Source organism: Urocampus carinirostris, chromosome 2, assembly GCF_059441175.1.
Source record: "Urocampus carinirostris isolate Australia breed hairy pipefish chromosome 2, RoL_Ucar_1.0, whole genome shotgun sequence".
In the NCBI taxonomy this organism is placed as follows: domain Eukaryota; kingdom Metazoa; phylum Chordata; class Actinopteri; order Syngnathiformes; family Syngnathidae; genus Urocampus; species Urocampus carinirostris.
This window is the reverse complement of record NC_142350.1, coordinates 55,352,348-55,376,953: the sequence shown is the minus strand read 5'-3', so window position 1 is coordinate 55,376,953 and position 24,606 is coordinate 55,352,348. Positions and strand designations below refer to the sequence as shown.

At 42.2% G+C, this 24,606-nt stretch overlaps 23 non-coding genes across 23 annotated transcripts; all 23 read right to left on the bottom strand.

Moving 5' to 3' along the window:
* Positions 1–540: 540 nt before the first annotated feature.
* Positions 541–652, bottom strand: trnal-caa (transfer RNA leucine (anticodon CAA)). Its single transcript has 2 exons — positions 615–652; positions 541–585 (listed from the first exon to the last, which is right to left on the bottom strand). It is a non-coding gene; the product is annotated as a tRNA-Leu (tRNA).
* Positions 653–851: 199 nt separating this feature from the next.
* trnal-caa (transfer RNA leucine (anticodon CAA)) lies at positions 852–964 on the bottom strand. Its single transcript has 2 exons — positions 927–964; positions 852–896 (listed from the first exon to the last, which is right to left on the bottom strand). It is a non-coding gene; the product is annotated as a tRNA-Leu (tRNA).
* Positions 965–10,412: 9,448 nt separating this feature from the next.
* Positions 10,413–10,524, bottom strand: trnal-caa (transfer RNA leucine (anticodon CAA)). The gene is made up of 2 exons: positions 10,487–10,524; positions 10,413–10,457 (listed from the first exon to the last, which is right to left on the bottom strand). It is a non-coding gene; the product is annotated as a tRNA-Leu (tRNA).
* Positions 10,525–11,035: 511 nt separating this feature from the next.
* On the bottom strand, positions 11,036–11,148 carry trnal-caa (transfer RNA leucine (anticodon CAA)). The gene is made up of 2 exons: positions 11,111–11,148; positions 11,036–11,080 (listed from the first exon to the last, which is right to left on the bottom strand). It is a non-coding gene; the product is annotated as a tRNA-Leu (tRNA).
* Positions 11,149–11,658: 510 nt separating this feature from the next.
* Positions 11,659–11,771, bottom strand: trnal-caa (transfer RNA leucine (anticodon CAA)). The gene is made up of 2 exons: positions 11,734–11,771; positions 11,659–11,703 (listed from the first exon to the last, which is right to left on the bottom strand). It is a non-coding gene; the product is annotated as a tRNA-Leu (tRNA).
* A 199-nt stretch (positions 11,772–11,970) lies between these two features.
* Positions 11,971–12,083, bottom strand: trnal-caa (transfer RNA leucine (anticodon CAA)). The gene is made up of 2 exons: positions 12,046–12,083; positions 11,971–12,015 (listed from the first exon to the last, which is right to left on the bottom strand). It is a non-coding gene; the product is annotated as a tRNA-Leu (tRNA).
* An 825-nt stretch (positions 12,084–12,908) lies between these two features.
* Positions 12,909–13,021, bottom strand: trnal-caa (transfer RNA leucine (anticodon CAA)). Its single transcript has 2 exons — positions 12,984–13,021; positions 12,909–12,953 (listed from the first exon to the last, which is right to left on the bottom strand). It is a non-coding gene; the product is annotated as a tRNA-Leu (tRNA).
* A 199-nt stretch (positions 13,022–13,220) lies between these two features.
* On the bottom strand, positions 13,221–13,333 carry trnal-caa (transfer RNA leucine (anticodon CAA)). The gene is made up of 2 exons: positions 13,296–13,333; positions 13,221–13,265 (listed from the first exon to the last, which is right to left on the bottom strand). It is a non-coding gene; the product is annotated as a tRNA-Leu (tRNA).
* A 199-nt stretch (positions 13,334–13,532) lies between these two features.
* On the bottom strand, positions 13,533–13,645 carry trnal-caa (transfer RNA leucine (anticodon CAA)). Its single transcript has 2 exons — positions 13,608–13,645; positions 13,533–13,577 (listed from the first exon to the last, which is right to left on the bottom strand). It is a non-coding gene; the product is annotated as a tRNA-Leu (tRNA).
* Positions 13,646–14,470: 825 nt separating this feature from the next.
* On the bottom strand, positions 14,471–14,583 carry trnal-caa (transfer RNA leucine (anticodon CAA)). Its single transcript has 2 exons — positions 14,546–14,583; positions 14,471–14,515 (listed from the first exon to the last, which is right to left on the bottom strand). It is a non-coding gene; the product is annotated as a tRNA-Leu (tRNA).
* A 511-nt stretch (positions 14,584–15,094) lies between these two features.
* On the bottom strand, positions 15,095–15,207 carry trnal-caa (transfer RNA leucine (anticodon CAA)). The gene is made up of 2 exons: positions 15,170–15,207; positions 15,095–15,139 (listed from the first exon to the last, which is right to left on the bottom strand). It is a non-coding gene; the product is annotated as a tRNA-Leu (tRNA).
* A 199-nt stretch (positions 15,208–15,406) lies between these two features.
* Positions 15,407–15,519, bottom strand: trnal-caa (transfer RNA leucine (anticodon CAA)). The gene is made up of 2 exons: positions 15,482–15,519; positions 15,407–15,451 (listed from the first exon to the last, which is right to left on the bottom strand). It is a non-coding gene; the product is annotated as a tRNA-Leu (tRNA).
* An 825-nt stretch (positions 15,520–16,344) lies between these two features.
* Positions 16,345–16,457, bottom strand: trnal-caa (transfer RNA leucine (anticodon CAA)). The gene is made up of 2 exons: positions 16,420–16,457; positions 16,345–16,389 (listed from the first exon to the last, which is right to left on the bottom strand). It is a non-coding gene; the product is annotated as a tRNA-Leu (tRNA).
* Positions 16,458–16,656: 199 nt separating this feature from the next.
* On the bottom strand, positions 16,657–16,769 carry trnal-caa (transfer RNA leucine (anticodon CAA)). Its single transcript has 2 exons — positions 16,732–16,769; positions 16,657–16,701 (listed from the first exon to the last, which is right to left on the bottom strand). It is a non-coding gene; the product is annotated as a tRNA-Leu (tRNA).
* A 2,074-nt stretch (positions 16,770–18,843) lies between these two features.
* Positions 18,844–18,956, bottom strand: trnal-caa (transfer RNA leucine (anticodon CAA)). The gene is made up of 2 exons: positions 18,919–18,956; positions 18,844–18,888 (listed from the first exon to the last, which is right to left on the bottom strand). It is a non-coding gene; the product is annotated as a tRNA-Leu (tRNA).
* Positions 18,957–19,467: 511 nt separating this feature from the next.
* trnal-caa (transfer RNA leucine (anticodon CAA)) lies at positions 19,468–19,580 on the bottom strand. Its single transcript has 2 exons — positions 19,543–19,580; positions 19,468–19,512 (listed from the first exon to the last, which is right to left on the bottom strand). It is a non-coding gene; the product is annotated as a tRNA-Leu (tRNA).
* A 511-nt stretch (positions 19,581–20,091) lies between these two features.
* trnal-caa (transfer RNA leucine (anticodon CAA)) lies at positions 20,092–20,204 on the bottom strand. The gene is made up of 2 exons: positions 20,167–20,204; positions 20,092–20,136 (listed from the first exon to the last, which is right to left on the bottom strand). It is a non-coding gene; the product is annotated as a tRNA-Leu (tRNA).
* A 199-nt stretch (positions 20,205–20,403) lies between these two features.
* Positions 20,404–20,516, bottom strand: trnal-caa (transfer RNA leucine (anticodon CAA)). Its single transcript has 2 exons — positions 20,479–20,516; positions 20,404–20,448 (listed from the first exon to the last, which is right to left on the bottom strand). It is a non-coding gene; the product is annotated as a tRNA-Leu (tRNA).
* A 513-nt stretch (positions 20,517–21,029) lies between these two features.
* Positions 21,030–21,142, bottom strand: trnal-uaa (transfer RNA leucine (anticodon UAA)). The gene is made up of 2 exons: positions 21,105–21,142; positions 21,030–21,074 (listed from the first exon to the last, which is right to left on the bottom strand). It is a non-coding gene; the product is annotated as a tRNA-Leu (tRNA).
* A 198-nt stretch (positions 21,143–21,340) lies between these two features.
* Positions 21,341–21,452, bottom strand: trnal-caa (transfer RNA leucine (anticodon CAA)). The gene is made up of 2 exons: positions 21,415–21,452; positions 21,341–21,385 (listed from the first exon to the last, which is right to left on the bottom strand). It is a non-coding gene; the product is annotated as a tRNA-Leu (tRNA).
* A 1,135-nt stretch (positions 21,453–22,587) lies between these two features.
* On the bottom strand, positions 22,588–22,700 carry trnal-caa (transfer RNA leucine (anticodon CAA)). Its single transcript has 2 exons — positions 22,663–22,700; positions 22,588–22,632 (listed from the first exon to the last, which is right to left on the bottom strand). It is a non-coding gene; the product is annotated as a tRNA-Leu (tRNA).
* A 511-nt stretch (positions 22,701–23,211) lies between these two features.
* On the bottom strand, positions 23,212–23,324 carry trnal-caa (transfer RNA leucine (anticodon CAA)). Its single transcript has 2 exons — positions 23,287–23,324; positions 23,212–23,256 (listed from the first exon to the last, which is right to left on the bottom strand). It is a non-coding gene; the product is annotated as a tRNA-Leu (tRNA).
* Positions 23,325–23,523: 199 nt separating this feature from the next.
* Positions 23,524–23,636, bottom strand: trnal-caa (transfer RNA leucine (anticodon CAA)). Its single transcript has 2 exons — positions 23,599–23,636; positions 23,524–23,568 (listed from the first exon to the last, which is right to left on the bottom strand). It is a non-coding gene; the product is annotated as a tRNA-Leu (tRNA).
* Positions 23,637–24,606: the final 970 nt, after the last annotated feature.

The following is a 24,606-nucleotide window of genomic DNA, read 5'->3' as shown; positions in this document are numbered from 1 at the left end:
GGCGCCTTAGACCACTCGGCCATCCTGACTTCTAAGCATTGTTATTCAGTAAGGGCCATCACCAAAAAGATGTCGTGGTTTTGTAAGAAACTGGTTGTCTTGCCTAACTTTCCATTGTGACCTTGAATGATGTCCAAATTTTGCGCCAGAAGTAGTCATGGATTCGAGCCACTGCCCATGCCCCGGCAAAATCTCCACATATAACTAGGTAATTTTGTAAAACGCATATGTCAGGAGGGGGATTTGAACCCCCGCCTCCATTGCAGACCAGAACACCCATACCAATTGGAGAAGGTAGACAACCTTGAGTCTGTGGCCTTAGACCGCTCGGCCATCCTGACTTGTAAGCAATGTTATTCAGTAAGGGTCATCACCAAAAAGATGTCCTGGTTTTGTAAGAAACTGGTTGTCTTGCCTAACTTTCCATTGTGACTTTATATAATGTCCAAATTTTGCGCCAGAAGTAGTCATGGACTCGAGCCACTGCCCATGCCCCGGCAAAATCTCCACATATAACTAGGTAATTTTGTAAAAAGTACAAGTCAGGAGGGGGATTTGAACCCCCGCCTCCATAGGAGACCAGAACACCCACACCAATTGGAAAGGAAGACAACCTTGAGTCTGGCGCCTTAGACCGCTCGGCCATCCTGACTTGTAAGCATTGTTATTTAGTAAGGGCCATCACCAAAAAGATGTCCTGGTTTTGTAAGAAACTGGTTGTCTTGCCTAACTTTCCATTGTGACTTTATATAATGTCCAAATTTTGCGCCAGAAGTAGTCATGGACTCGAGCCACTGCCCATGCCCCGGCAAAATCTCCACATATAACTAGGTAATTTTGTAAAAAGTACAAGTCAGGAGGGGGATTTGAACCCACGCCTCCATTGGAGACCAGAACACCCATACCACTTGGAGAAGGTAGACAACCTTGAGTCTGGCGCCTTAGACCGCTCGGCCATCCTGACTTCTACACTTCCATATTCAGTAAGGGCCTTCACCAAAAAGATGTCCTGGTTTCGTAAGAAACTGGTTGTCTTGCCTAACTTTCCATTGTGACTTTATATGATTGTTAGGTTCATGTCCCCAACATTTTTAATAAAACGCTCTGTAATAAAAGAAGACATAGAGAATCGGTTATTTAGAATTAGTTACTTTATTAATCATCATTTTGAGAGCCCCGGAGATCGAGCTGTTACGAATCTCCTCGCTTGCTCGCTAGCTGGGCTCTGAAGAAATCTCCGAATCTCCTTCTTTTTATTATGTTTTTTGCCCTGTAAAACATGAGTCTCTTTACTGAGGGGCGGGGATTCTATCTAACAAAGGAGACTGTATTCTAACTTTTGCTACGTAGAGTTAATCAGTCTTCTTTGGAAAGCCTGGTTTCCGGCCAGATGATGGAAGGTTTCCTTTTGTTTTGGGAGAGACTTCATTTCCTTCTTCTCACGGCTCTTTGGTGAAAAACAATCTTGAGTTATGGCATGAAGAGGTCATTCCAGGTCAGGCTACATCCGTTGGTATGTGAGAACAAAACACAGTCTGTAAAAACACAACTCATGGCCTTAAGCGTAGTTTACAGGCTGAGAACTCTTCAAAATGGCTGAGAACACATATAACATTTTAAATATCAACTGTAGGATAAATATAATTATACAATCCTAACATTTCCCTCCTGTTTAACCAACTGGTGATATTAATACTTCATTCAACTGTCACTTTGCATTACGATTTTCAACAGAGAAATCATGAATAAAACAACAGAGGTTGCCGTCATAATCACCAGGATCTGAGTAAAAATCAGGAAAATGCAGAGACAGGCAATCATCATCAACATTTGTGTCATTACAATTTTCACCATGTCATTTTTATGGTTAAGACAGCTGTATATAGGTTAAAATGAGCATTCTACCTGTAGATCTGCAATTCCTCCTAATACTTCCAGAGTTGTGGACAATCTTCACTGGTTTGAGATGACTGCAAACTATAATTACAGCCCCCTTTGTAGCCAGACTTCCTCTGAAAGTTTGTTGAGGAACTACAGCTCTACAGCAAGTACCACAATGCTATTACAATGACGCAAATGAGAACGGTTACGGCGTATGCTAAGATAGAAATAGTTATTTTAGTCGTATTTAATTACTTTCTTACAATGTGTCAAATGAACCCATATGCTTCGTTCGGCAATCTTTACTGCTGTGCCTGTGGTTAACAACACCTGGTAGGGCCCTTCCCACTTAGGTGAATGCCAGTGTTTCTTCTTTATGCTTTTTATCAAGACCCAATCTCCTGGTTCAACTAACTGGCTTTCCTATTCTTTCGGGAGAATAGATTAGGACATCATTGGCGGCTTTGATGCCGTTTTTCATGAGCATGGCCACCGTTAGGCACCCCGACGCCTCCTGGCGTGATGATGTGTTGCTTGTAGATGAGGTGACACCATCCAGTTGTCCACATTGGACTGCACCTCTTTTCGGATGTGGCAAGCTAACTTCTTCCATGAGATAGCAGCCTCCCCAGAGTCCTGACCGCTGCCCTTGCAAAGAAAAGTTAAGTTTGAAGCTCCCTGGGCTGACAGAAGTCCGTCATCTGTTCAGCAGGGGTCACCATCTCCTGTATGGATGAGAAAAGCTAAAGAAAAGTTAAGTTTGACGCTCCCTGGGCTGACAGAACTCCGTCATCTGATCAGCAGGGAAAGCTATAGATGGAAAAAAGAACAGACTTAAAAATATATATATTTTTTAATAGTTTATTCAATGCCTTCTTTCCCCCCTGTTGAGACTTTCATGGCTCAAAACAAATTAAAAAAAAAACAAAACAATAAATTCATTTATAGATTTGTATATTTTCTTAAGTCGTCTTATTTATTATACGTGAAAATCAAAATCCCCACTATAAGTTGCCCTATCAATTTTGAGCATTCTATCCCAAAACTCCAACTCGAAGATAAACAATTTATTTTTTAAATTGTTAGTTCTAAATCTCAAATTTTGCTTTTTCACTAAATTCAGTCACTGAATCAGTTTAACCATTATCCTTGTCAGAATCGTTTACCCTGATTTGAGTGATTGAGTGTTTTCTCTTTTGCAGATTGATCATATTCGAAAAAAAAAAATGTATGCACTTTTTATTTGCATTTTCTTTTGATTTTCAATGTGCTATTTTGCTGCTGGTCATTCCCCTCGAGGCAGATGACCAGGATAGATTGTTAAATTAACAATTTAGCAAAAAATCGTTTTTATTGTTATGATTCACTCTTTGTTTTACCTTTTGTGAAAATCATAACCTATATATTATCTTTTCAGTAAGTAAATTTGTTCAAAATAACAGTATTTTGCAAAGAAAGCAGGTAATTCACGCTCAAAGTGAATGATTTTGCCAAAAATGAAAAGTACTATTCAAAAATGTTCTCAATGTGGGCGATTTTCTAATGGTGAATGGTTATTTTAATTGATTTTTCTAAATCAATTTGACAAACATTATAATTTTGTTATATTACAACATTTCTTTTGTGTAATATTTTTTTCTATCCGTCCAAATTTCGTAATTTGAATCTCAAAAAAGTTATATGGAGAGCTTATTCAGAAGACAATTTTTCATCAATTGCAGACATAACTAGGTTTTAACTTATATTTTACTGAATGTCTCAAAACTTCCCCCCTGAGTTAAAACCTAAGTTCACTATCTATGAATACGAGTGAAATAAGACAGCATTTATAAATTTGCAAGATTAATTAAACAATCTTCCTCAGTACATTTACACTTTGTATTAACAAGACTCTATATAACTTCAAGCAGACGTATTCTTGAATGTTGTTGTCTTTCAGTCTTTTGATTTGCTTATTCCACATTACATTCACCATTTGAATGTTGCTTTTGGCCCATCAAAAATACTTTTTCAAAAATGTGTCCATGTCAAACACAAAATGACTTTATTGACTTTTCTGTCAATTCCACTGGCAACGACTGCAGGAATCTCCTGTTAGCTGTCTGAAAAGCAGCTGGGATGTGCCCCATCACCCCCTTGATTTCGTTGTTGATGAGCGCAGCTGGGATGTGCTCCAACACTCCCTTGGCCTCGCTGTTGATAAGCGGCGCAGATAATGGATGACTGATGTCTTTGTCTCTTTCAGCAAATCTCTGTCCATGACTTCTTTTTTACATGTCCTTTGGAGAGTGCACCGACTTTCAAAAAGAAAGGAAAGAGTCTTTTTGTGGAATTCACTGGCACTTAAGAGTCCCGTTAATTTATGTGCTTTTCATACTGGGATTTTTAGTAAATTAACCGGATTATTCAAATTTTTCTCAATTTAAGTACTAGTAGACATTATCTTAGTTTAATTAATTTCTATCCATTTATTTCCCATGCAATTATTTTCTCGAAATCAATTAATCCGTTATTTTCATTTCTTATGAACCTCTTCAAGATTGTTCAATCTATTTCTCATTGTCTTCTAAAAATTCTCTTCCATAGAAACCGTTTCCTTTTAACTTAACCAAACCATAAGTCAGTATTTGTTACACATTTGTTTATCACTTGTCAATCGTAACACTCATTCTAAAAAAATTCAGTGTGTAATCAATTGTCCTCCCAATTGTCCTTTGGGCTAAACTTGTCAAAATTCCAAACCCACACACTATCTAAACATCAAAAATCTCAAAAGATCTAAAAAATCTCTAAAAATGCCAAATCTAACTTAATGTCATAACTTTTCTAATTTTATTTTCTTTTCTCTGTAATCATAATCAATCTTTTGTTATTGATTCAATATAGAACAATACATACTTGTCACTTATGAATTATCTTGTTGAGTGTATCTATTTTGTTTATTCATTATCTTTTATTCTGCGCAACAATCTTTGTTTCTACGCACTAGTCTTTGTTCTAAGCATCCTTTCGAGATCCCTTGTGATTAAAGCTAAACAAATCTGGTCTGACTATTAATACTAGTTTCTTTCCTGTTTAAAAGGAAAAAAAAAATTCATTGACTGAAATAGCTTCAGCTACGTTATTAATGATTTCTAATCTCGAATTTTCCTTTCTGTGTTAGTTTGTCGTCATTTTCAAACTTCTTTCAAAATTTTGATTATTTTATTGAGAGTAATGTATTATTTAATACGAGAACAACTAAGGAAATAATCTTTTACGTATTACGCCTCTTTTGAATTTGTCCATTTACGAACGAGAAGATTGACACTAAAATTATGGACGGTTTTTAGTCATCTTCATTGCTTTAATCGTCCTTTCTTTATTAAGAGCAAAACTACACGTCTTAAAGTTATTACCCTTTGCTATTCGCATTTTCAACGAAAAATGTTTAGTTGTTCACTCAAATATTCTTTCTTTTTATACTATTCTGTATAATTATCTTGCATTATACTCTCAGTGTTTTCATTTTTTTTTTTTTATTTACCTGTCTTAAACGCATCATTTATGCTGGGTACGCAACCTTTTTTTTTTTTTTTTTTTTCCTTTAAATTTTCATTATCATTTAGTTTACTCTTTAACAAAGATTTAACGCATTTTTGAATTTGCTGTACGAGTTTTTATTTTCCTGCACGCCGATCTTAGCTAATGAGATCTCGTCGCTTCGAGATTACGTCATTGTTGTTGGTAATTCTTGTCGAGCGAAGGTCAGTCTTTTTATTAGACAAACGGCTTTTTTCCTTGTTCAATTCATCAAAGAGAGCTTGCTTTCAAACGGCTCATTTGTTTTGATGATTGATATCACGAATTATGTTGTACTAAGATGTTAAAGAAAAGTACAGTAAGTAGAAAAATGGAAAAAGACAAGCCTGTTATTCGCAATTACCATCAACAAATGCAGAAAATAAATTAATAATTCGATGATCAAAACTGAATGAATACGCAGATATCTACTATATTTGTCACCGATTTATAAGTTCGATTTTTGTATCACTAAATTTCAGGGGTTCTGCCAAGATCTATAAATCTTTTAGCAAGCTAGTACACGGAATTCAAAATTCCTATCATATTATCATTATTGATAGTTCAGTTTAAAAAAAATCATATATATCAGGGTGTCCCCTGCCCACTGCCTGATGATTGCTGGGATGGGCTCCAGCACCCCCGCGACCCTACTGAGGATAAGCGGTGCAGCTGCTGAGATGAGATGAGATATATATTATATATGTGTGTGCAGCACGGTGGCGCAGTGGCCAGCACGTGTGCGGCATTACTAAGGACCTGGGAACAGGTGTGTGTGTTCACAACCAGCCTGCATGCTCTCATTGTTACGGTTTACTTTCCTCTTTCAAAAAACATGCATTTCAAGTGGACTGACTGGTCCAAATTGTCCCTATGTGTGAATGAGCTAGTGAATTGTCTATCTTTGTGTGCCCTGCAATTGGCTTGCAACCAGTTCAGGGTGTCCTCCAATCGCTGCTCGATGATCGCTGTGATGGATTCCAACAAGATGAGATCTACTTATCATAGTTATGGTTCATACCGGCCGAATATGAACACAAAACTTTTCTGGTTCTCACCTGTAACGCCTTTATTGTTGACATATTCCTTTAATATCATAAAAATTGGTTTTTCACTTACCATCGTTCATCCCATTCAAATATCTTCATCATCGTAAGTAATGCTACTTTTTTTCCTCACCGTTCCTCCATTTTCTCCTCAGCGGATTGTTGAGTCCAAATGAGACAAGAACCAAAATTCTGAAACTCAAAAACATCGTTAGAGCAACACTTTTGCTGTAAAATCAAACGTTTCCTTCCTTTGCAGTGTTTTCACGATAGTTCACTAATATATATATATATATATATATATATATATATATAATTATTTTTTTTTTTTTTAGTCTATAATATTTCTCATTATGGCAACAAAATAGTGTAGTTTTTGTATCACTACAGTATTTTTGTAGTCGAATTTATTATTGTAATACTTTGCAATTCTCTCATTTCTTGTTCTAAAGCAAAACAATATGTTATGTCTATGTTCATTTGCCTTCAAATAGATTTTCATCCTTTATATAGTTCTCTTTTATTTTTTATAGCTTATCTATAAAATTACTGTCACATGTTTTGCACAATGCTGACAACCCTTTTTTTTTTTTTTTTTTTTTTTTACTACTACAGTGGCTGTTTCTCACCAAATGCATATTTACACAAATCTCAACTGTATGTAACATCTTACATGCAAATATTTTTGTGTAAATATTGTATCAATTATAACTATAACTTTATCTTCTCCTTAATTTAGTGTCCACTTAATTCCTGCGTCCTCATATTCACCTCTTTTTTTTTTTTTTAATTATTCACAGCTTGCTCGGTGTCACGTGTGAATCCCCCTTCTAGATTTAAAACCATTATTCAACCCAGAAAAATAACTCCCTTTTTAATTAATCACTGCCAAGGCCGTGCTATGACCCATGATCTGACCTACTCAGGATTAATCAGTTTCTCGGTATCTATATCTATTTTTAACTCTGTCAATAAGGGGGTCCACTTGGCCTTTTAGCCATTGAGAATCGGGCGGTAAAACCCTACCCTCTTCACGGCTTCTCCTCGGAAGTGGGTAAATGGCCTGGGGGGTGTCAGCGCATGTGAATGATATTTGGCATATTGTGGGGGCGGCGTGGAGCGAGGCGTATTACTGTGTGCCTGCTCTTCCTTCCTCAGTAAAGAGGCAGCAGCCATTAATCGACGCGGTTCACTATATGGCCCTGTATATTCGTTATCCTCCTTTTTAGGATACATTACGGTATTTCCACAAAGGTAATGCCATAAATCGCAAATGGTTTGCATCTAAACAACACATTTCAAGTCAATGAAGATCTTCAAAAGCACTCTATAATGTGCTCCACTCTACCCATTTACTTACTCTAGATTAAAAACAGTTCAATGTTGAAAAAGTAAGTTTTTTTTTTCCAATCTATTGTATTAAGGTTAGTCTCACTTAATTTTCACCAAATTATCTCTCTTAATATTTAATTAACTTTCCCCTTTATGTTTCTCTCTCTTTTTTTTTTCTTTAAACCAATTAAATCTACTATTTTAGCTTCACCTATTTAATGTGAAAATGGCATCTATTTATTTATGAGTTATCTTACTCATTTGAATTTCACTCAATCCATTTTTTTCCATTTTAATTGAAAGAGAAAAAAAAAGTATTTATAAACAATTTTTTCAATATTTTTTGGTATAAAAATGCCCTTATCTCAAATTAGTGTATTTCAATTCACTCAATTAGATTTTTCCTATTCTTCCCAGTCTTTTTTTACCAATTTTTTGAACTGAAAACAGGAATATTTTATCTTTTTCGGTATTATTCTGGCATTATTTTGATTTAACGCATCTAAATAGCTCATTTATATTTTTCCCAAATTTCTCACTTTTATCCAGTAACACAGAGGCTCGATTGCGGTCGGGTCTTCCCTATAAATGACTCTTCACCTATGGGTTCATCGAGTATTTATTATTATTATTATTATTATTATTTTTTTTATAAAATACAATTGCCCAGGGGCAACTTTATATTTCATTCGCTCTTTCTCAATCACACAGACGTCTTGTTTTTTATCGTGATCACGCTCTTACATCGCTTGTTCTTATTTTTTTTTTCTTTCCACTTATTTTCAGTTGACAGAGGACTCCGCACATCCTTGTGAAATTTAACTAACTTTAAAGCGCTGGGTTAGGGGAGTCCACGCCTCCCGCGGAATTTTAACTGTCTGAAAACTATTTACCTGATAAAGTCTAGAATTGTCAGGGTTTTTCTGTTAAGAATCTGCCCCCCGTAATTTCCTTTTCAACGGAGGATTCTTAAACTTTGTCTCTGTTAAGATTTTCCTTTTCTACAGAGAATTCTTAAACCTTAAGAATCTACCCCCCGCGCTCTCGCGAGTCAATTTCTTTTACCGGTTATCTACACAATGTTATGAATAAATTTTACTCACGATTCTCTAAGTCCTTGGCTTTCCGTCAACCGTCAGATCCCAGCCCGCGAGGGAAGGTCCAGTCCCGGAAAAAGGGTCTTTATGCTGTGGCCACAGTCTTTGCTGGATTTTCCTCTCGCGTCCTGGAATCGTCTGGTATCTTGGAATCCGGTTTCGAAGGACCAATTAAATGTTAGGTTCACGTTTCCAACATTTATAATAAAACGCTCTGCAATATAGGACAAAGAGAATCGGTTCTTTATAATTAGTTACTTTATTAATCATCATTTTGAGAGCCCCGGAGATCGAGCTGTTACGAATTTCCTCGCTTGCTCGCTAGCTGGGCTCTGAAGAAATCTCCGAATCTCCTTCTTTTTATTATGTTTTTTGCCCTGTAAAACATGAGTCTCTTTACTGAGGGGCGGGGATTCTATCTAACAAAGGAGACTGTATTCTAACTTTTGCTACGTAGAGTTAATCAGTCTTCTTTGGAAAGCCTGGTTTCCGGCCAGATGATGGAAGGTTTCCTTTTGTTTTGGGAGAGACTTCATTTCCTTCTTCTCACGGCTCTTTGGTGAAAAACAATCTTGAGTTATGGCATGAAGAGGTCATTCCAGGTCAGGCTACATCCGTTGGTATGTGAGAACAAAACACAGTCTGTAAAAACACAACTCATGGCCTTAAGCGTAGTTTACAGGCTGAGAACTCTTCAAAATGGCTGAGAACACATATAACATTTTAAATATCAACTGTAGGATAAATATAATTATACAATCCTAACAATGATGTCCAAATTTTGTGCCAGAAGTCGTCATGGACTCGAGCCACTGCCTGTGCCCCGGCAAAATCTCCACAAATAGCTAGGTAATATTGTAAAAAAGCACATGTCAGGACGGGGATTTGAACCCCCGCCTCCATTGGAGACCAGAACACACATACCAATTGGAGAAGGTAGACAACCTTGAGTCTGACGCCTTAGAACTCTCGGCCATCCTGACTTCTACCCTTCCTTATTCAGTAAGGGCCTTCACCAAAACGATGTCCTGGTTTCGTGAGAAACTGGTTGTCTTGCCTAACTTTCCATTGTGACTTTATATGATGTCCAAATTTTGCGCCAGAAGTCGTCATGGACTCGAGCCACTGCCCATGCTCCAGCAAAATCTCCACAAATAGCTAGGTAATATAGTAAAAAAGCACATGTCAGGAGAGGGATGTGAACCCCCGCCTCCATTAGAGACCAGAACACCCATACCAATTGGAGAAAGTAGACAACCTTGAGTCTGGCGCCTTAGACCACTCGGCCATCCTGACTTCTAAGCATTGTTATTCAGTAAGGGCCATCACCAAAAAAGATGTCGTGGTTTTGTAAGAAACTGGTTGTCTTGCCTAACTTTCCATTGTGACCTTGAATGATGTCCGATTTTGCGCCAGAAGTAGTCATGGACTCGAGCCACTGCCCATGCCCCGGCAAAATCTCCACATATAACTAGGTAATTTTGTAAAAAGGACATGTCAGGAGGGGGATTTGAACCCCCGCCTCCATAGGAGACCAGAACACCCACACCAATTGGAAAGGAAGACAACCTTGAGTCTGGCGCCTTAGACCACTCGGCCATCCTGACTTGTAAGCATTGTTATTTAGTAAGGGCCATCACCAAAAAGATGTCCTGGTTTTGTAAGAAACTGGTTGTCTTGCCTAACTTTCCATTGTGACTTTATATGATGTCCAATTTTGCGCCAGAAATAGTCATGGACTCGAGCCACTGCCTGTGCCCCGGCAAAATCTCCACAAATAGCTAGGTAATATTGTAAAAAAGCACATGTCAGGACGGGGATTTGAACCCCCGCCCCCATTGGAGACCAGAACACACATACCAATTGGAGAAGGTAGACAACCTTGAGTCTGAAGCCATAGAACTCTCGGCCATCCTGACTTCTACACTTCCTTATTCAGTAAGGGCCTTCACCAAAACGATGTCCTGGTTTCGTGAGAAACTCGTTGTCTTGCCTAACTTTCCATTGTGACTTTATATGATGTCCAAATTTTGCGCCAGAAGTAGTCATGGATTCGAGCCACTGCCCATGCCCCGGCAAAATCTCCACATATAACTAGGTAATTTTGTAAAACGCATATGTCAGGAGGGGGATTTGAACCCCCGCCTCCATTGGAGACCAGAACAACCATACCAATTGGAGAAGGTAGACAACCTTGAGTCTGGCGCCTTAGACCGCTCGGCCATCCTGACTTGTAAGCAATGTTATTCAGTAAGGGTCATCACCAAAAAGATGTCCTGGTTTTGTAAGAAACTGGTTGTCTTGCCTAACTTTCCATTGTGACTTTATATAATGTCCAAATTTTGCGCCAGAAGTAGTCATGGACTCGAGCCACTGCCCATGCCCCGGCAAAATCTCCACATATAACTAGGTAATTTTGTAAAAAGTACAAGTCAGGAGGGGATTTGAACCCCCGCCTCCATTGGAGACCTGAACACACATACCAATTGGAGAAGGTAGACAACCTTGAGTCTGACGCCTTAGAACTCTCGGCCATCCTGACTTCTACACTTCCTTATTCAGTAAGGGCCTTCACCAAAACGATGTCCTGGTTTTGTGAGAAACTCGTTGTCTTGCCTAACTTTCCATTGTGACTTTATATGATGTCCAAATTTTGCGCCAGAAGTAGTCATGGATTTGAGCCACTGCCCATGCCCCGGCAAAATCTCCACTTATAACTAGGTAATTTTGTAAAAAGCACATGTCAGGAGGGGGATTTGAACCCCCGCTTCCATTGGAAATCAGAACACCCATAACAATTGGAGAAGGTTGACAACCTTGAGTCTGAAGCCTTAGACCGCTCGGCCATCCTGACTTCTATACATAGTTATTCAGTAAGGGCCATCACCAAAAAGATGTCCTGGTTTCGTGAGAAACTGGTTGTCTTGCCTAACTTTCCATTGTGACTTTATATAATGTCCAAATTTTGCGCCAGAAGTATTAATGGACTCGGGCGACTGCCCATGCCCTGGCAAAATCTCCACAAATAACTAGGTCATTTTGTAAAAAGCACATGTCAGGAGGGGGATTTGAACACCCGCCTCCATTGGAGACCAGAACACCCATACCACTTGGAGAAGGTAGACAACCTTGAGTCTGGCGCCTTAGACCGCTCGGCCATCCTGACTTCTACACTTCCATATTCAGTAAGGGCCTTCACCAAAAAGATGTCCTGGTTTCGTAAGAAACTGGTTGTCTTGCCTAACTTTCCATAGTGACTTTATATGATGTCCAAATTTTGCACCAGAAGTCGTCATGGACTCGAGCCACTGCCTGTGCCCCGGCAAAATCTCCACAAATAGCTAGGTAATATTGTAAAAAAGCACATGTCCGGACAGGGATTTGAACCCCCGCCTTCATTGGAGACCAGAACACAGATACCAATTGGAGAAAGTAGACAACCTTGAGTCTGGCGCCTTGGACCGCTCGGCAATCCTGACTTGTAAGCAATGTTATTCAGTAAGGGTCATCACCAAAACGATGTCCTGGTTTCGTGAGAAACTGGTTGTCTTGCCTAACTTTCCATTGTGACTTTATATGATGTCCAAATTTTGCGCCAGAAGTCGTCATGGACTCGAGCCACTGCCCATGCTCCAGCAAAATCTCCACAAATAGCTAGGTAATATAGTAAAAAAGCACATGTCAGGAGAGAGATGTGAACCCCCGCCTCCATTAGAGACCAGAACACCCATACCAATTGGAGAAAGTAGACAACCTTGAGTCTGACGCCTTAGAACTCTCGGCCATCCTGACTTCTACACTTCCTTATTCAGTAAGGGCCTTCACCAAAAAGATGTCCTGGTTTCGTGAGAAACTCGTTGTCTTGCCTAACTTTCCATTGTGACTTTATATGATGTCCAAATTTTGCGCCAGAAGTAGTCATGGATTCGAGCCACTGCCCATGCCCCGGCAAAATCTCCACATATAACTAGGTAATTTTGTAAAACGCATATGTCAGGAGGGGGATTTGAACCCCCGCCTCCATTGCAGACCAGAACACCCATACCAATAGGAAAAGGTAGACAACCTTGAGTCTGTCGCCTTAGACCGCTCGGCCATCCTGACTTGTAAGCAATGTTATTCAGTAAGGGTCATCACCAAAAAGATGTCCTGGTTTTGTAAGAAACTGGTTGTCTTGCCTAACTTTCCATTGTGACTTTATATAATGTCCAAATTTTGCGCCAGAAGTAGTCATGGACTCGAGCCACTGCCCATGCCCCGGCAAAATCTCCATATATAACTAGGTAAATTTGTAAAACGCATATGTCAGGAGGGGGATTTGAACCCCCGCCTCCATTGCAGACCAGAACACCCATACCAATTGGAGAAGGTAGACAACCTTGAGTCTGGCGCCTTAGACCGCTCGGCCATCCTGACTTGTAAGCAATGTTATTCAGTAAGGGTCATCACCAAAAAGATGTCCTGGTTTTGTAAGAAACTGGTTGTCTTGCCTAACTTTCCATTGTGACTTTATATAATGTCCAAATTTTGCGCCAGAAGTAGTCATGGACTCGAGCCACTGCCCATGCCCCGGCAAAATCTCCACATATAACTAGGTAATTTTGTAAAAAGTACAAGTCAGGAGGGGGATTTGAACCCCCGCCTCCATTGGAGACCAGAACACCCATACCACTTGGAGAAGGTAGACAACCTTGAGTCTGGCGCCTTAGACCGCTCGGCCATCCTGACTTCTACACTTCCATATTCAGTAAGGGCCTTCACCAAAAAGATGTCCTGGTTTCGTAAGAAACTGGTTGTCTTGCCTAACTTTCCATTGTGACTTTATATGATGTCCAAATTTTGTGCCAGAAGTCGTCATGGACTCGAGCCACTGCCTGTGCCCCGGCAAAATCTCCACAAATAGCTAGGTAATATTGTAAAAAAGCACATGTCAGGACAGGGATTTGAACCCCCGCCTCCATTGGAGACCAGAACACACATACCAATTGGAGAAGGTAGACAACCTTGAGTCTGACGCCTTAGAACTCTCGGCCATCCTGACTTCTACCCTTCCTTATTCAGTAAGGGCCTTCACCAAAACGATGTCCTGGTTTCGTGAGAAACTGATTGTCTTGCCTAACTTTCCATTGTGACTTTATATGATGTCCAAATTTTGCGCCAGAAGTCGTCATGGACTCGAGCCACTGCCCATGCTCCAGCAAAATCTCCACAAATAGCTAGGTAATATAGTAAAAAAGCACATGTCAGGAGAGGGATGTGAACCCCCGCCTCCATTAGAGACCAGAACACACATACCAATTGGAGAAGGTAGACAACCTTGAGTCTGAAGCCTTAGAACTCTCGGCCATCCTGACTTCTACACTTCCTTATTCAGTAAGGGCCTTCACCAAAACGATGTCCTGGTTTCGTGAGAAACTCGTTGTCTTGCCTAACTTTCCATTGTGACTTTATATGATGTCCAAATTTTGCGCCAGAAGTAGTCATGGATTCGAGCCACTGCCCATGCCCCGGCAAAATCTCCACATATAACTAGGTAATTTTGTAAAACGCATATGTCAGGAGGGGGATTTGAACCCCCGCCTCCATTGGAGACCAGAACACCCATACCAATTGGAGAAGGTAGACAACCTTGAGTCTGGCGCCTTAGACCGCTCGGCCATCCTGACTTGTAAGCAATGTTATTCAGTAAGGGTCATCACCAAAAAGATGTCCTGGTTTTGTAAGAAACTGGTTGTCTTGCCTAACTTTCCATTGTGACTTTATATAATGTCCAAATTTTGCGCCAGAAGTAGTCATGGACTCGAGCCACTGCCCATGCCCCGGCAAAATCTCCACATATAACTAGGTAATTTTGTAAAAAGTACAAGTCAGGAGGGGGATTTGAACCCCCGCCTCCATTGGAGACCTGAACACACATACCAATTGGAGAAGGTAGACAACCTTGAGTCTGACGCCTTAGAACTCTCGGCCATCCTGACTTCTACACTTCCTTATTCAGTAAGGGCCTTCACCAAAACGATGTCCTGGTTTTGTGAGAAACTCGTTGTCTTGCCTAACTTTCCATTGTGACTTTATATGATGTCCAAATTTTGCGCCAGAAGTAGTCATGGATTTGAGCCACTGCCCATGCCCCGGCAAAATCTCCACATATAACTAGGTAATTTTGTAAAAAGCACATGTCAGGAGGGGGATTTGAACCCCCGCTTCCATTGGAAATCAGAACACCCATAACAATTGGAGAAGGTAGACAACCTTGAGTCTGAAGCCTTAGACCGCTCGGCCATCCTGACTTCTATACATAGTTATTCAGTAAGGGCCATCACCAAAAAGATGTCCTGGTTTCGTGAGAAACTGGTTGTCTTGCCTAACTTTCCATTGTGACTTTATATAATGTCCAAATTTTGCGCCAGAAGTATTAATGGACTCGGGCGACTGCCCATGCCCTGGCAAAATCTCCACAAATAACTAGGTCATTTTGTAAAAAGCACATGTCAGGAGGGGGATTTGAACCCCCGCCTCCATTGGAGACCAGAACACCCATACCACTTGGAGAAGGTAGACAACCTTGAGTCTGGCGCCTTAGACCGCTCGGCCATCCTGACTTCTACACTTCCATATTCAGTAAGGGCCTTCACCAAAAAGATGTCCTGGTTTCGTAAGAAACTGGTTGTCTTGCCTAACTTTCCATTGTGACTTTATATGATGTCCAAATTTTGCGCCAGAAGTCGTCATGGACTCGAGCCACTGCCTGTGCCCCGGCAAAATCTCCACAAATAGCTAGGTAATATTGTAAAAAAGCACATGTCAGGACGGGGATTTGAACCCCCGCCTCCATTGGAGACCAGAACACACATACCAATTGGAGAAGGTAGACAACCTTGAGTCTGACGCCTTAGAACTCTCGGCCATCCCGACTTCTACCCTTCCTTATTCAGTAAGGGCCTTCACCAAAACGATGTCCTGGTTTCGTGAGAAACTGGTTGTCTTGCCTAACTTTCCATTGTGACTTTATATGATGTCCAAATTTTGCGCCAGAAGTCGTCATGGACTCGAGCCACTGCCCATGCTCCAGCAAAATCTCCACAAATAGCTAGGTAATATAGTAAAAAAGCAAATGTCAGGAGAGGGATGTGAACCCCCGCCTCCATTAGAGACCAGAACACCCATACCAATTGGAGAAAGTAGACAACCTTGAGTCTGGCGCCTTGGACCGCTCGGCAATCCTGACTTGTAAGCAATGTTATTCAGTAAGGGTCATCACCAAAACGATGTCCTGGTTTCGTGAGAAACTCGTTGTCTTGCCTAACTTTCCATTGTGACTTTATATGATGTCCAAATTTTGCGCCAGAAGTAGTCATGGATTCGAGCCACTGCCCATGCCCCGGCAAAATCTCCACATATAACTAGGTAATTTTGTAAAAAGCACATGTCAGGAGGGGGATTTGAACCCCCGCCTCCATTGGAAATCAGAACACCCATAACAATTGGAGAAGGTAGACAACCTTGAGTCTGAAGCCTTAGACCGCTCGGCCATCCTGACTTCTATACATAGTTATTCAGTAAGGGCCATCACCAAAAAGATGTCCTGGTTTCGTGAGAAACTGGTTGTCTTGCCTAACTTTCCATTGTGACTTTATATAATGTCCAAATTTTGCGCCAGAAGTATTAATGGACTCGGGCGACTGCCCATGCCCTGGCAAAATCTCCACAAATAACTAGGTCATTTTGTAAAAAGCACATGTCAGGAGGGGGATTTGAACCCCCGCCTCCATTGGAGACCAGAACACCCATACCACTTGGAGAGGGTAGACAACCTTGAGTCTGGCGCCTTAGACCGCTCGGCCATCCTGACTTCTACACTTCCATATTCAGTAAGGGCCTTCACCAAAAAGATGTCCTGGTTTCGTAAGAAACTGGTTGTCTTGCCTAACTTTCCATTGTGACTTTATATGATGTCCAAATTTTGCGCCAGAAGTCGTCATGGACTCGAGCCACTGCCTGTGCCCCGGCAAAATCTCCACAAATAGCTAGGTAATATTGTAAAAAAGCACATGTCAGGACGGGGATTTGAACCCCCGCCTCCATTGGAGACCAGAACTCACATAACAATTGGAGAAGGTAGACAACCTTGAGTCTGACGCCTTAGAACTCTCGGCCATCCTGACTTCTACCCTTCCTTATTCAGTAAGGGCCTTCACCAAAACGATGTCCTGGTTTCGTGAGAAACAGGTTTTCTTGCCTAACTTTCCATTGTGACTTTATATGATGTCCAAATTTTGCGCCAGAAGTCGTCATGGACTCGAGCCACTGCCCATGCTCCAGCAAAATCTCCACAAATAGCTAGGTAATTTAGTAAAAAAGCACATGTCAGGAGAGGGATGTGAACCCCCGCCTCCATTAGAGACCAGAACACCCATACCAATTGGAGAAAGTAGACAACCTTGAGTCTGGCGCCTTGGACCGCTCGGCAATCCTGACTTCTACCCTTCCTTATTCAGTAAGGGCCTTCACCAAAACGATGTCCTGGTTTCGTGAGAAACTGGTTGTCTTGCCTAACTTTCCATTGTGACTTTATATGATGTCCAAATTTTGCGCCAGAAGTCGTCATGGACTCGAGCCACTGCCCATGCTCCAGCAAAATCTCCACAAATAGCTAGGTAATATAGTAAAAAAGCACATGTCAGGAGAGGGATGTGAACCCCCGCCTCCATTAGAGACCAGAACACCCATACCAATTGGAGAAAGTAGACAACCTTGAGTCTGACGCCTTAGAACTCTCGGCCATCCTGACTTGTACACTTCCTTATTCAGTAAGGGCCTTCACCAAAACGATGTCCTGGTTTCGTGAGAAACTCGTTGTCTTGCCTAACTTTCCATTGTGACTTTATATGATGTCCAAATTTTGCGCCAGAAGTAGTCATGGATTCGAGCCACTGCCCATGCCCCGGCAAAATCTCCACATATAACTAGGTAATTTTGTAAAACGCATATGTCAGGAGGGGGATTTGAACTCCCGCCTCCATTGCAGACCAGAACACCCATACCAATTGGAGAAGGTAGACAACCTTGAGTCTGTCGCCTTAGACCGCTCGGCCATCCTGACTTGTAAGCAATGTTATTCAGTAAGGGTCATCACCAAAAAGATGTCCTGGTTTTGTAAGAAACTGGTTGTCTTGCCTAACTTTCCATTGTGACTTTATATAATGTCCAAATTTTGCGCCAGAAGTAGTCATGGACTCGAGCCACTGCCCATGCCCCGGCAAAATCTCCACATATAACTAGGTAAATTTGTAAAACGCATATGTCAGGAGGGGGATTTGAACCCCCGCCTCCATTGCAGACCAGAACACCCATACCAATTGGAGAAGGTAGACAACCTTGAGTCTGACGCCTTAGAACTCTCGGCCATCCTGACTTCTACCCTTCCTTATTCAGTAAGGGCCTTCACCAAAACGATGTCCTGGTTTCGTGAGAAACTGGTTGTCTTGCCTAACTTTCCATTGTGACTTTATATGATGTCCAAATTTTGCGCCAGAAGTCGTCATGGACTCGAGCCACTGCCCATGCTCCAGCAAAATCTCCACAAATAGCTAGGTAATATAGTAAAAAAGCACATGTCAGGAGAGGGATGTGAACCCCCGCCTCCATTAGAGACCAGAACACCCATACCAATTGGAGAAAGTAGACAATCTTGAGTCTGGCGCCTTAGACCACTCGGCCATCCTGACTTCTAAGCATTGTTATTCAGTAAGGGCCATCACCAAAAAGATGTCGTGGTTTTGTAAGAAACTGGTTGTCTTGCCTAACTTTCCATTGTGACCTTGAATGATGTCCGATTTTGCGCCAGAAGTAGTCATGGACTCGAGCCACTGCCCATGCCCCGGCAAAATCTCCACATATAACTAGGTAATTTTGTAAAAAGGACATGTCAGGAGGGGGATTTGAACCCCCGCCTCCATAGGAGACCAGAACACACAGACCAATTGGAGAAGGTAGACAACCTTGAGTCTGGTGCCTTAGACCGCTCGGCCATCCTGACTTGTAAGCATTGTTATTTAGTAAGGGCCATCACCAAAAAGATGTCCTGGTTTTGTAAGAAACTGGTTGTCTTGCCTAACTTTCCATTGTGACTTTATATGATGTCCAATTTTGCGCCAGAAATAGTCATGGACTCGAGCCACTGCCTGTGCCCCGGCAAAATCTCCACAAATAGCTAGGTAATATTGTAAAAAAGCACATGTCAGGACAGGGATTTGAACCCCCGCCTCCATTGGAGACCAGAACACACAGACCAATTGGAGAAGGTAGACAACCTTGAGTCTGGCGCCTTAGAACTCTCGGCCATCCTGACTTCTACACTTCCTTATTCAGTAAGGGCCTTCACCAAAACGATGTCCTGGTTTCGTGAGAAACTCGTTGTCTTGCCTAACTTTCCATTGTGACTTTATATGATGTCCAAATTTTGCGCCAGAAGTAGTCATGGATTCGAGCCACTGCCCATGCCCCGGCAAAATCTCCACATATAACTAGGTAATTTTGTAAAACGCATATGTCAGGAGGGGGATTTGAACCCCCGCCTCCATTGGAGACCAGAACACCCATACCAATTGGAGAAGGTAGACAACCTTGAGTCTGGCGCCTTAGACCGCTCGGCCATCCTGACTTGTAAGCAATGTTATTCAGTAAGGGTCATCACCAAAAAGATGTCCTGGTTTTGTAAGAAACTGGTTGTCTTGCCTAACTTTCCATTGTGACTTTATATAATGTCCAAATTTTGCGCCAGAAGTAGTCATGGACTCGAGCCACTGCCCATGCCCCGGCAAAATCTCCACATATAACTAGGTAATTTTGTAAAAAGCACATGTCAGGAGGGGGATTTGAACCCCCGCCTCCATTGGAGACCTGAACACACATACCAATTGGAGAAGGTAGACAACCTTGAGTCTGACGCCTTAGAACTCTCGGCCATCCTGACTTCTACACTTCCTTATTCAGTAAGGGCCTTCACCAAAACGATGTCCTGGTTTTGTGAGAAACTCGTTGTCTTGCCTAACTTTCCATTGTGACTTTATATGATGTCCAAATTTTGCGCCAGAAGTAGTCATGGATTTGAGCCACTGCCCATGCCCCGGCAAAATCTCCACATATAACTAGGTAATTTTGTAAAAAGCACATGTCAGGAGAGGGATTTGAACCCCCGCTTCCATTGGAAATCAGAACACCCATAACAATTGGAGAAGGTAGACAACCTTGAGTCTGAAGCCTTAGACCGCTCGGCCATCCTGACTTCTATACATAATTATTCAGTAAGGGCCATTACCAAAAAGATGTCCTGGTTTCGTGAGAAACTGGTTGTCTTGCCTAACTTTCCATTGTGACTTTATATAATGTCCAAATTTTGCGCCAGAAGTATTAATGGACTCGGGCGACTGCCCATGCCCTGGCAAAATCTCCACAAATAACTAGGTCATTTTGTAAAAAGCACATGTCAGGAGGGGGATTTGAACCCCCGCCTCCATTGGAGACCAGAACACCCATACCACTTGGAGAAGGTAGACAACCTTGAGTCTGGCGCCTTAGACCGCTCGGCCATCCTGACTTCTACACTTCCATATTCAGTAAGGGCCTTCACCAAAAAGATGTCCTGGTTTCGTAAGAAACTGGTTGTCTTGCCTAACTTTCCATTGTGACTTTATATGATGTCCAAATTTTGCGCCAGAAGTCGTCATGGACTCGAGCCACTGCCTGTGCCCCGGCAAAATCTCCACAAATAGCTAGGTAATATTGTAAAAAAGCACATTTTAGGACGGGGATTTGAACCCCCGCCTCCATTGGAGACCAGAACACACATACCAATTGGAGAAGGTAGACAACCTTGAGTCTGACGCCTTAGAACTCTCGGCCATCCTGACTTCTACTCTTCCTTATTCAGTAAGGGCCTTCACCAAAACGATGTCCTGGTTTCGTGAGAAACTGGTTGTCTTGCCTAACTTTCCATTGTGACTTTATATGATGTCCAAATTTTGCGCCAGAAGTCGTCATGGACTCGAGCCACTGCCCATGCTCCAGCAAAATCTCCACAAATAGCTAGGTAATATAGTAAAAAAGCACATGTCAGGAGAGGGATGTGAACCCCCGCCTCCATTAGAGACCAGAACACCCATACCAATTGGAGAAAGTAGACAACCTTAAGTCTGGCGCCTTAGACCACTCGGCCATCCTGACTTCTAAGCATTGATATTCAGTAAGGGCCATCACCAAAAAGATGTCGTGGTTTTGTAAGAAACTGGTTGTCTTGCCTAACTTTCCATTGTGACCTTGAATGATGTCCGATTTTGCGCCAGAAGTAGTCATGGACTCGAGCCACTGCCCATGCCCCGGCAAAATCTCCACATATAACTAGGTAATTTTGTAAAAAGGACATGTCAGGAGGGGGATTTGAACCCCCGCCTCCATAGGAGACCAGAACACCCACACCAATTGGAAAGGAAGACAACCTTGAGTCTGGCGCCTTAGACCGCTCGGCCATCCTGACTTGTAAGCATTGTTATTTAGTAAGGGCCATCACCAAAAAGATGTCCTGGTTTTGTAAGAAACTGGTTGTCTTGCCTAACTTTCCATTGTGACTTTATATGATGTCCAATTTTGCGCCAGAAATAGTCATGGACCCGAGCCACTGCCTGTGCCCTGGCAAAATCTCCACAAATAGCTAGGTAATATTGTAAAAAAGCACATGTCAGGATGGGGATTTGAACCCCCGCCTCCATTGGAGACCAGAACACACATACCAATTGGAGAAGGTAGACAACCTTGAGTCTGACGCCTTAGAACTCTCGGCCATCCTGACTTCTACACTTCCTTATTCAGTAAGGGCCTTCACCAAAACGATGTCCTGGTTTCGTGAGAAACTCGTTGTCTTGCCTAACTTTCCATTGTGACTTTATATGATGTCCAAATTTTGCGCCAGAAGTAGTCATGGATTCGAGCCACTGCCCATGCCCCGGCAAAATCTCCACATATAACTAGGTATTTTTGTAAAACGCATATGTCAGGAGGGGGATTTGAACCCCCGCCTCCATTGGAGACCAGAACACCCATACCAATTGGAGAAGGTAGACAACCTTGAGTCTGGCGCCTTAGAATGCTCGGCCATCCTGACTTGTAAGCAATGTTATTCAGTAAGGGTCATCACCAAAAAGATGTCCTGGTTTTGTAAGAAACTGGTTGTCTTGCCTAACTTTCCATTGTGACTTTATATAATGTCCAAATTTTGCGCCAGAAGTAGTCATGGACTCGAGCCACTGCCCATGCCCCGGCAAAATCTCCACATATAACTAGGTAATTTTGTAAAAAGTACAAGTCAGGAGGGGGATTTGAACCCCCGCCTCCATTGGAGACCTGAACACACATACCAATTGGAGAAGGTAGACAACCTTGAGTCTGACGCCTTAGAACTCTCGGCCATCCTGACTTCTACACTTCCTTATTCAGTAAGGGCCTTCACCAAAACGATGTCCTGGTTTTGTGAGAAACTCGTTGTCTTGCCTAACTTTCCATTGTGACTTTATATGATGTCCAAATTTTGCGCCAGAAGTAGTCATGGATTCGAGCCACTGCCCATGCCCCGGCAAAATCTCCACATATAACTAGGTATTTTTGTAAAACGCATATGTCAGGAGGGGGATTTGAACCCCCGCCTCCATTGGAGACCAGAACACCCATACCAATTGGAGAAGGTAGACAACCTTGAGTCTGGCGCCTTAGACCGCTCGGCCATCCTGACTTGTAAGCAATGTTATTCAGTAAGGGTCATCACCAAAAAGATGTCCTGGTTTTGTAAGAAACTGGTTGTCTTGCCTAACTTTCCATTGTGACTTTATATAATGTCCAAATTTTGCGCCAGAAGTAGTCATGGACTCGAGCCACTGCCCATGCCCCGGCAAAATCTCCACATATAACTAGGTAATTTTGTAAAAAGTACAAGTCAGGAGGGGGATTTGAACCCCCGCCTCCATTGGAGACCTGAACACACATACCAAATGGAGAAGGTAGACAACCTTGAGTCTGACGCCTTAGAACTCTCGGCCATCCTGACTTCTACACTTCCTTATTCAGTAAGGGCCTTCACCAAAACGATGTCCTGGTTTTGTGAGAAACTCGTTGTCTTGCCTAACTTTCCATTGTGACTTTATATGATGTCCAAATTTTGCGCCAGAAGTAGTCATGGATTTGAGCCACTGCCCATGCCCCGGCAAAATCTCCACATATAACTAGGTAATTTTGTAAAAAGCACATGTCAGGAGGGGGATTTGAACCCCCGCTTCCATTGGAAATCAGAACACCCATAACAATTGGAGAAGGTAGACAACCTTGAGTCTGAAGCCTTAGACCGCTCGGCCATCCTGACTTCTATACATAGTTATTCAGTAAGGGCCATCACCAAAAAGATGTCCTGGTTTCGTGAGAAACTGGTTGTCTTGCCTAACTTTCCATTGTGACTTTATATAATGTCCAAATTTTGCGCCAGAAGTATTAATGGACTCGGGCGACTGCCCATGCCCTGGCAAAATCTCCACAAATAACTAGGTCATTTTGTAAAAAGCACATGTCAGGAGGGGGATTTGAACCCCCGCCTCCATTGGAGACCAGAATACCCATACCACTTGGAGAAGGTAGACAACCTTGAGTCTGGCGCCTTAGACCGCTCGGCCATCCTGACTTCTACACTTCCATATTCAGTAAGGGCCTTCACCAAAAAGATGTCCTGGTTTCGTAAGAAACTGGTTGTCTTGCCTAACTTTCCATTGTGACTTTATATGATGTCCAAATTTTGCGCCAGAAGTCGTCATGGACTCGAGCCACTGCCTGTGCCCCGGCAAAATCTCCACAAATAGCTAGGTAATATTGTAAAAAAGCACATGTCAGGACGAGGATTTGAACCCCCGCCTCCATTGGAGACCAGAACACACATACCAATTGGAGAAGGTAGACAACCTTGAGTCTGACGCCTTAGAACTCTCGGCCATCCTGACCTCTACCCTTCCTTATTCAGTAAGGGCCTTCACCAAAACGATGTCCTGGTTTCGTGAGAAACTGGTTGTCTTGCCTAACTTTCCATTGTGACTTTATATGATGTCCAAATTTTGCGCCAGAAGTCGTCATGGACTCGAGCCACTGCCCATGCTCCAGCAAAATCTCCACAAATAGCTAGGTAATATAGTAAAAAAGCACATGTCAGGAGAGGGATGTGAACCCCCGCCTCCATTAGAGACCAGAACACCCATACCAATTGGAGAAAGTAGACAACCTTGAGTCTGGTGCCTTGGACCGCTCGGCAATCCTGACTTGTAAGCAATGTTATTCAGTAAGGGTCATCACCAAAAAGATGTCCTGGTTTTGTAAGAAACTGGTTGTCTTGCCTAACTTTCCATTGTGACTTTATATAATGTCCAAATTTTGCGCCAGAAGTACTCATGGACTCGAGCCACTGCCCATGCCCCGGCAAAATCTCCACATATAACTAGGTAATTTTGTAAAAAGTACAAGTCCGGAGGGGGATTTGAACCCCCGCCTCCATTGGAGACCTGAACACACATACCAATTGGAGAAGGTAGACAACCTTGAGGTCTGAAGCCTTAGACCGCTCGGCCATCCTGACTTCTATTCATAGTTATTCAGTAAGGGCCATC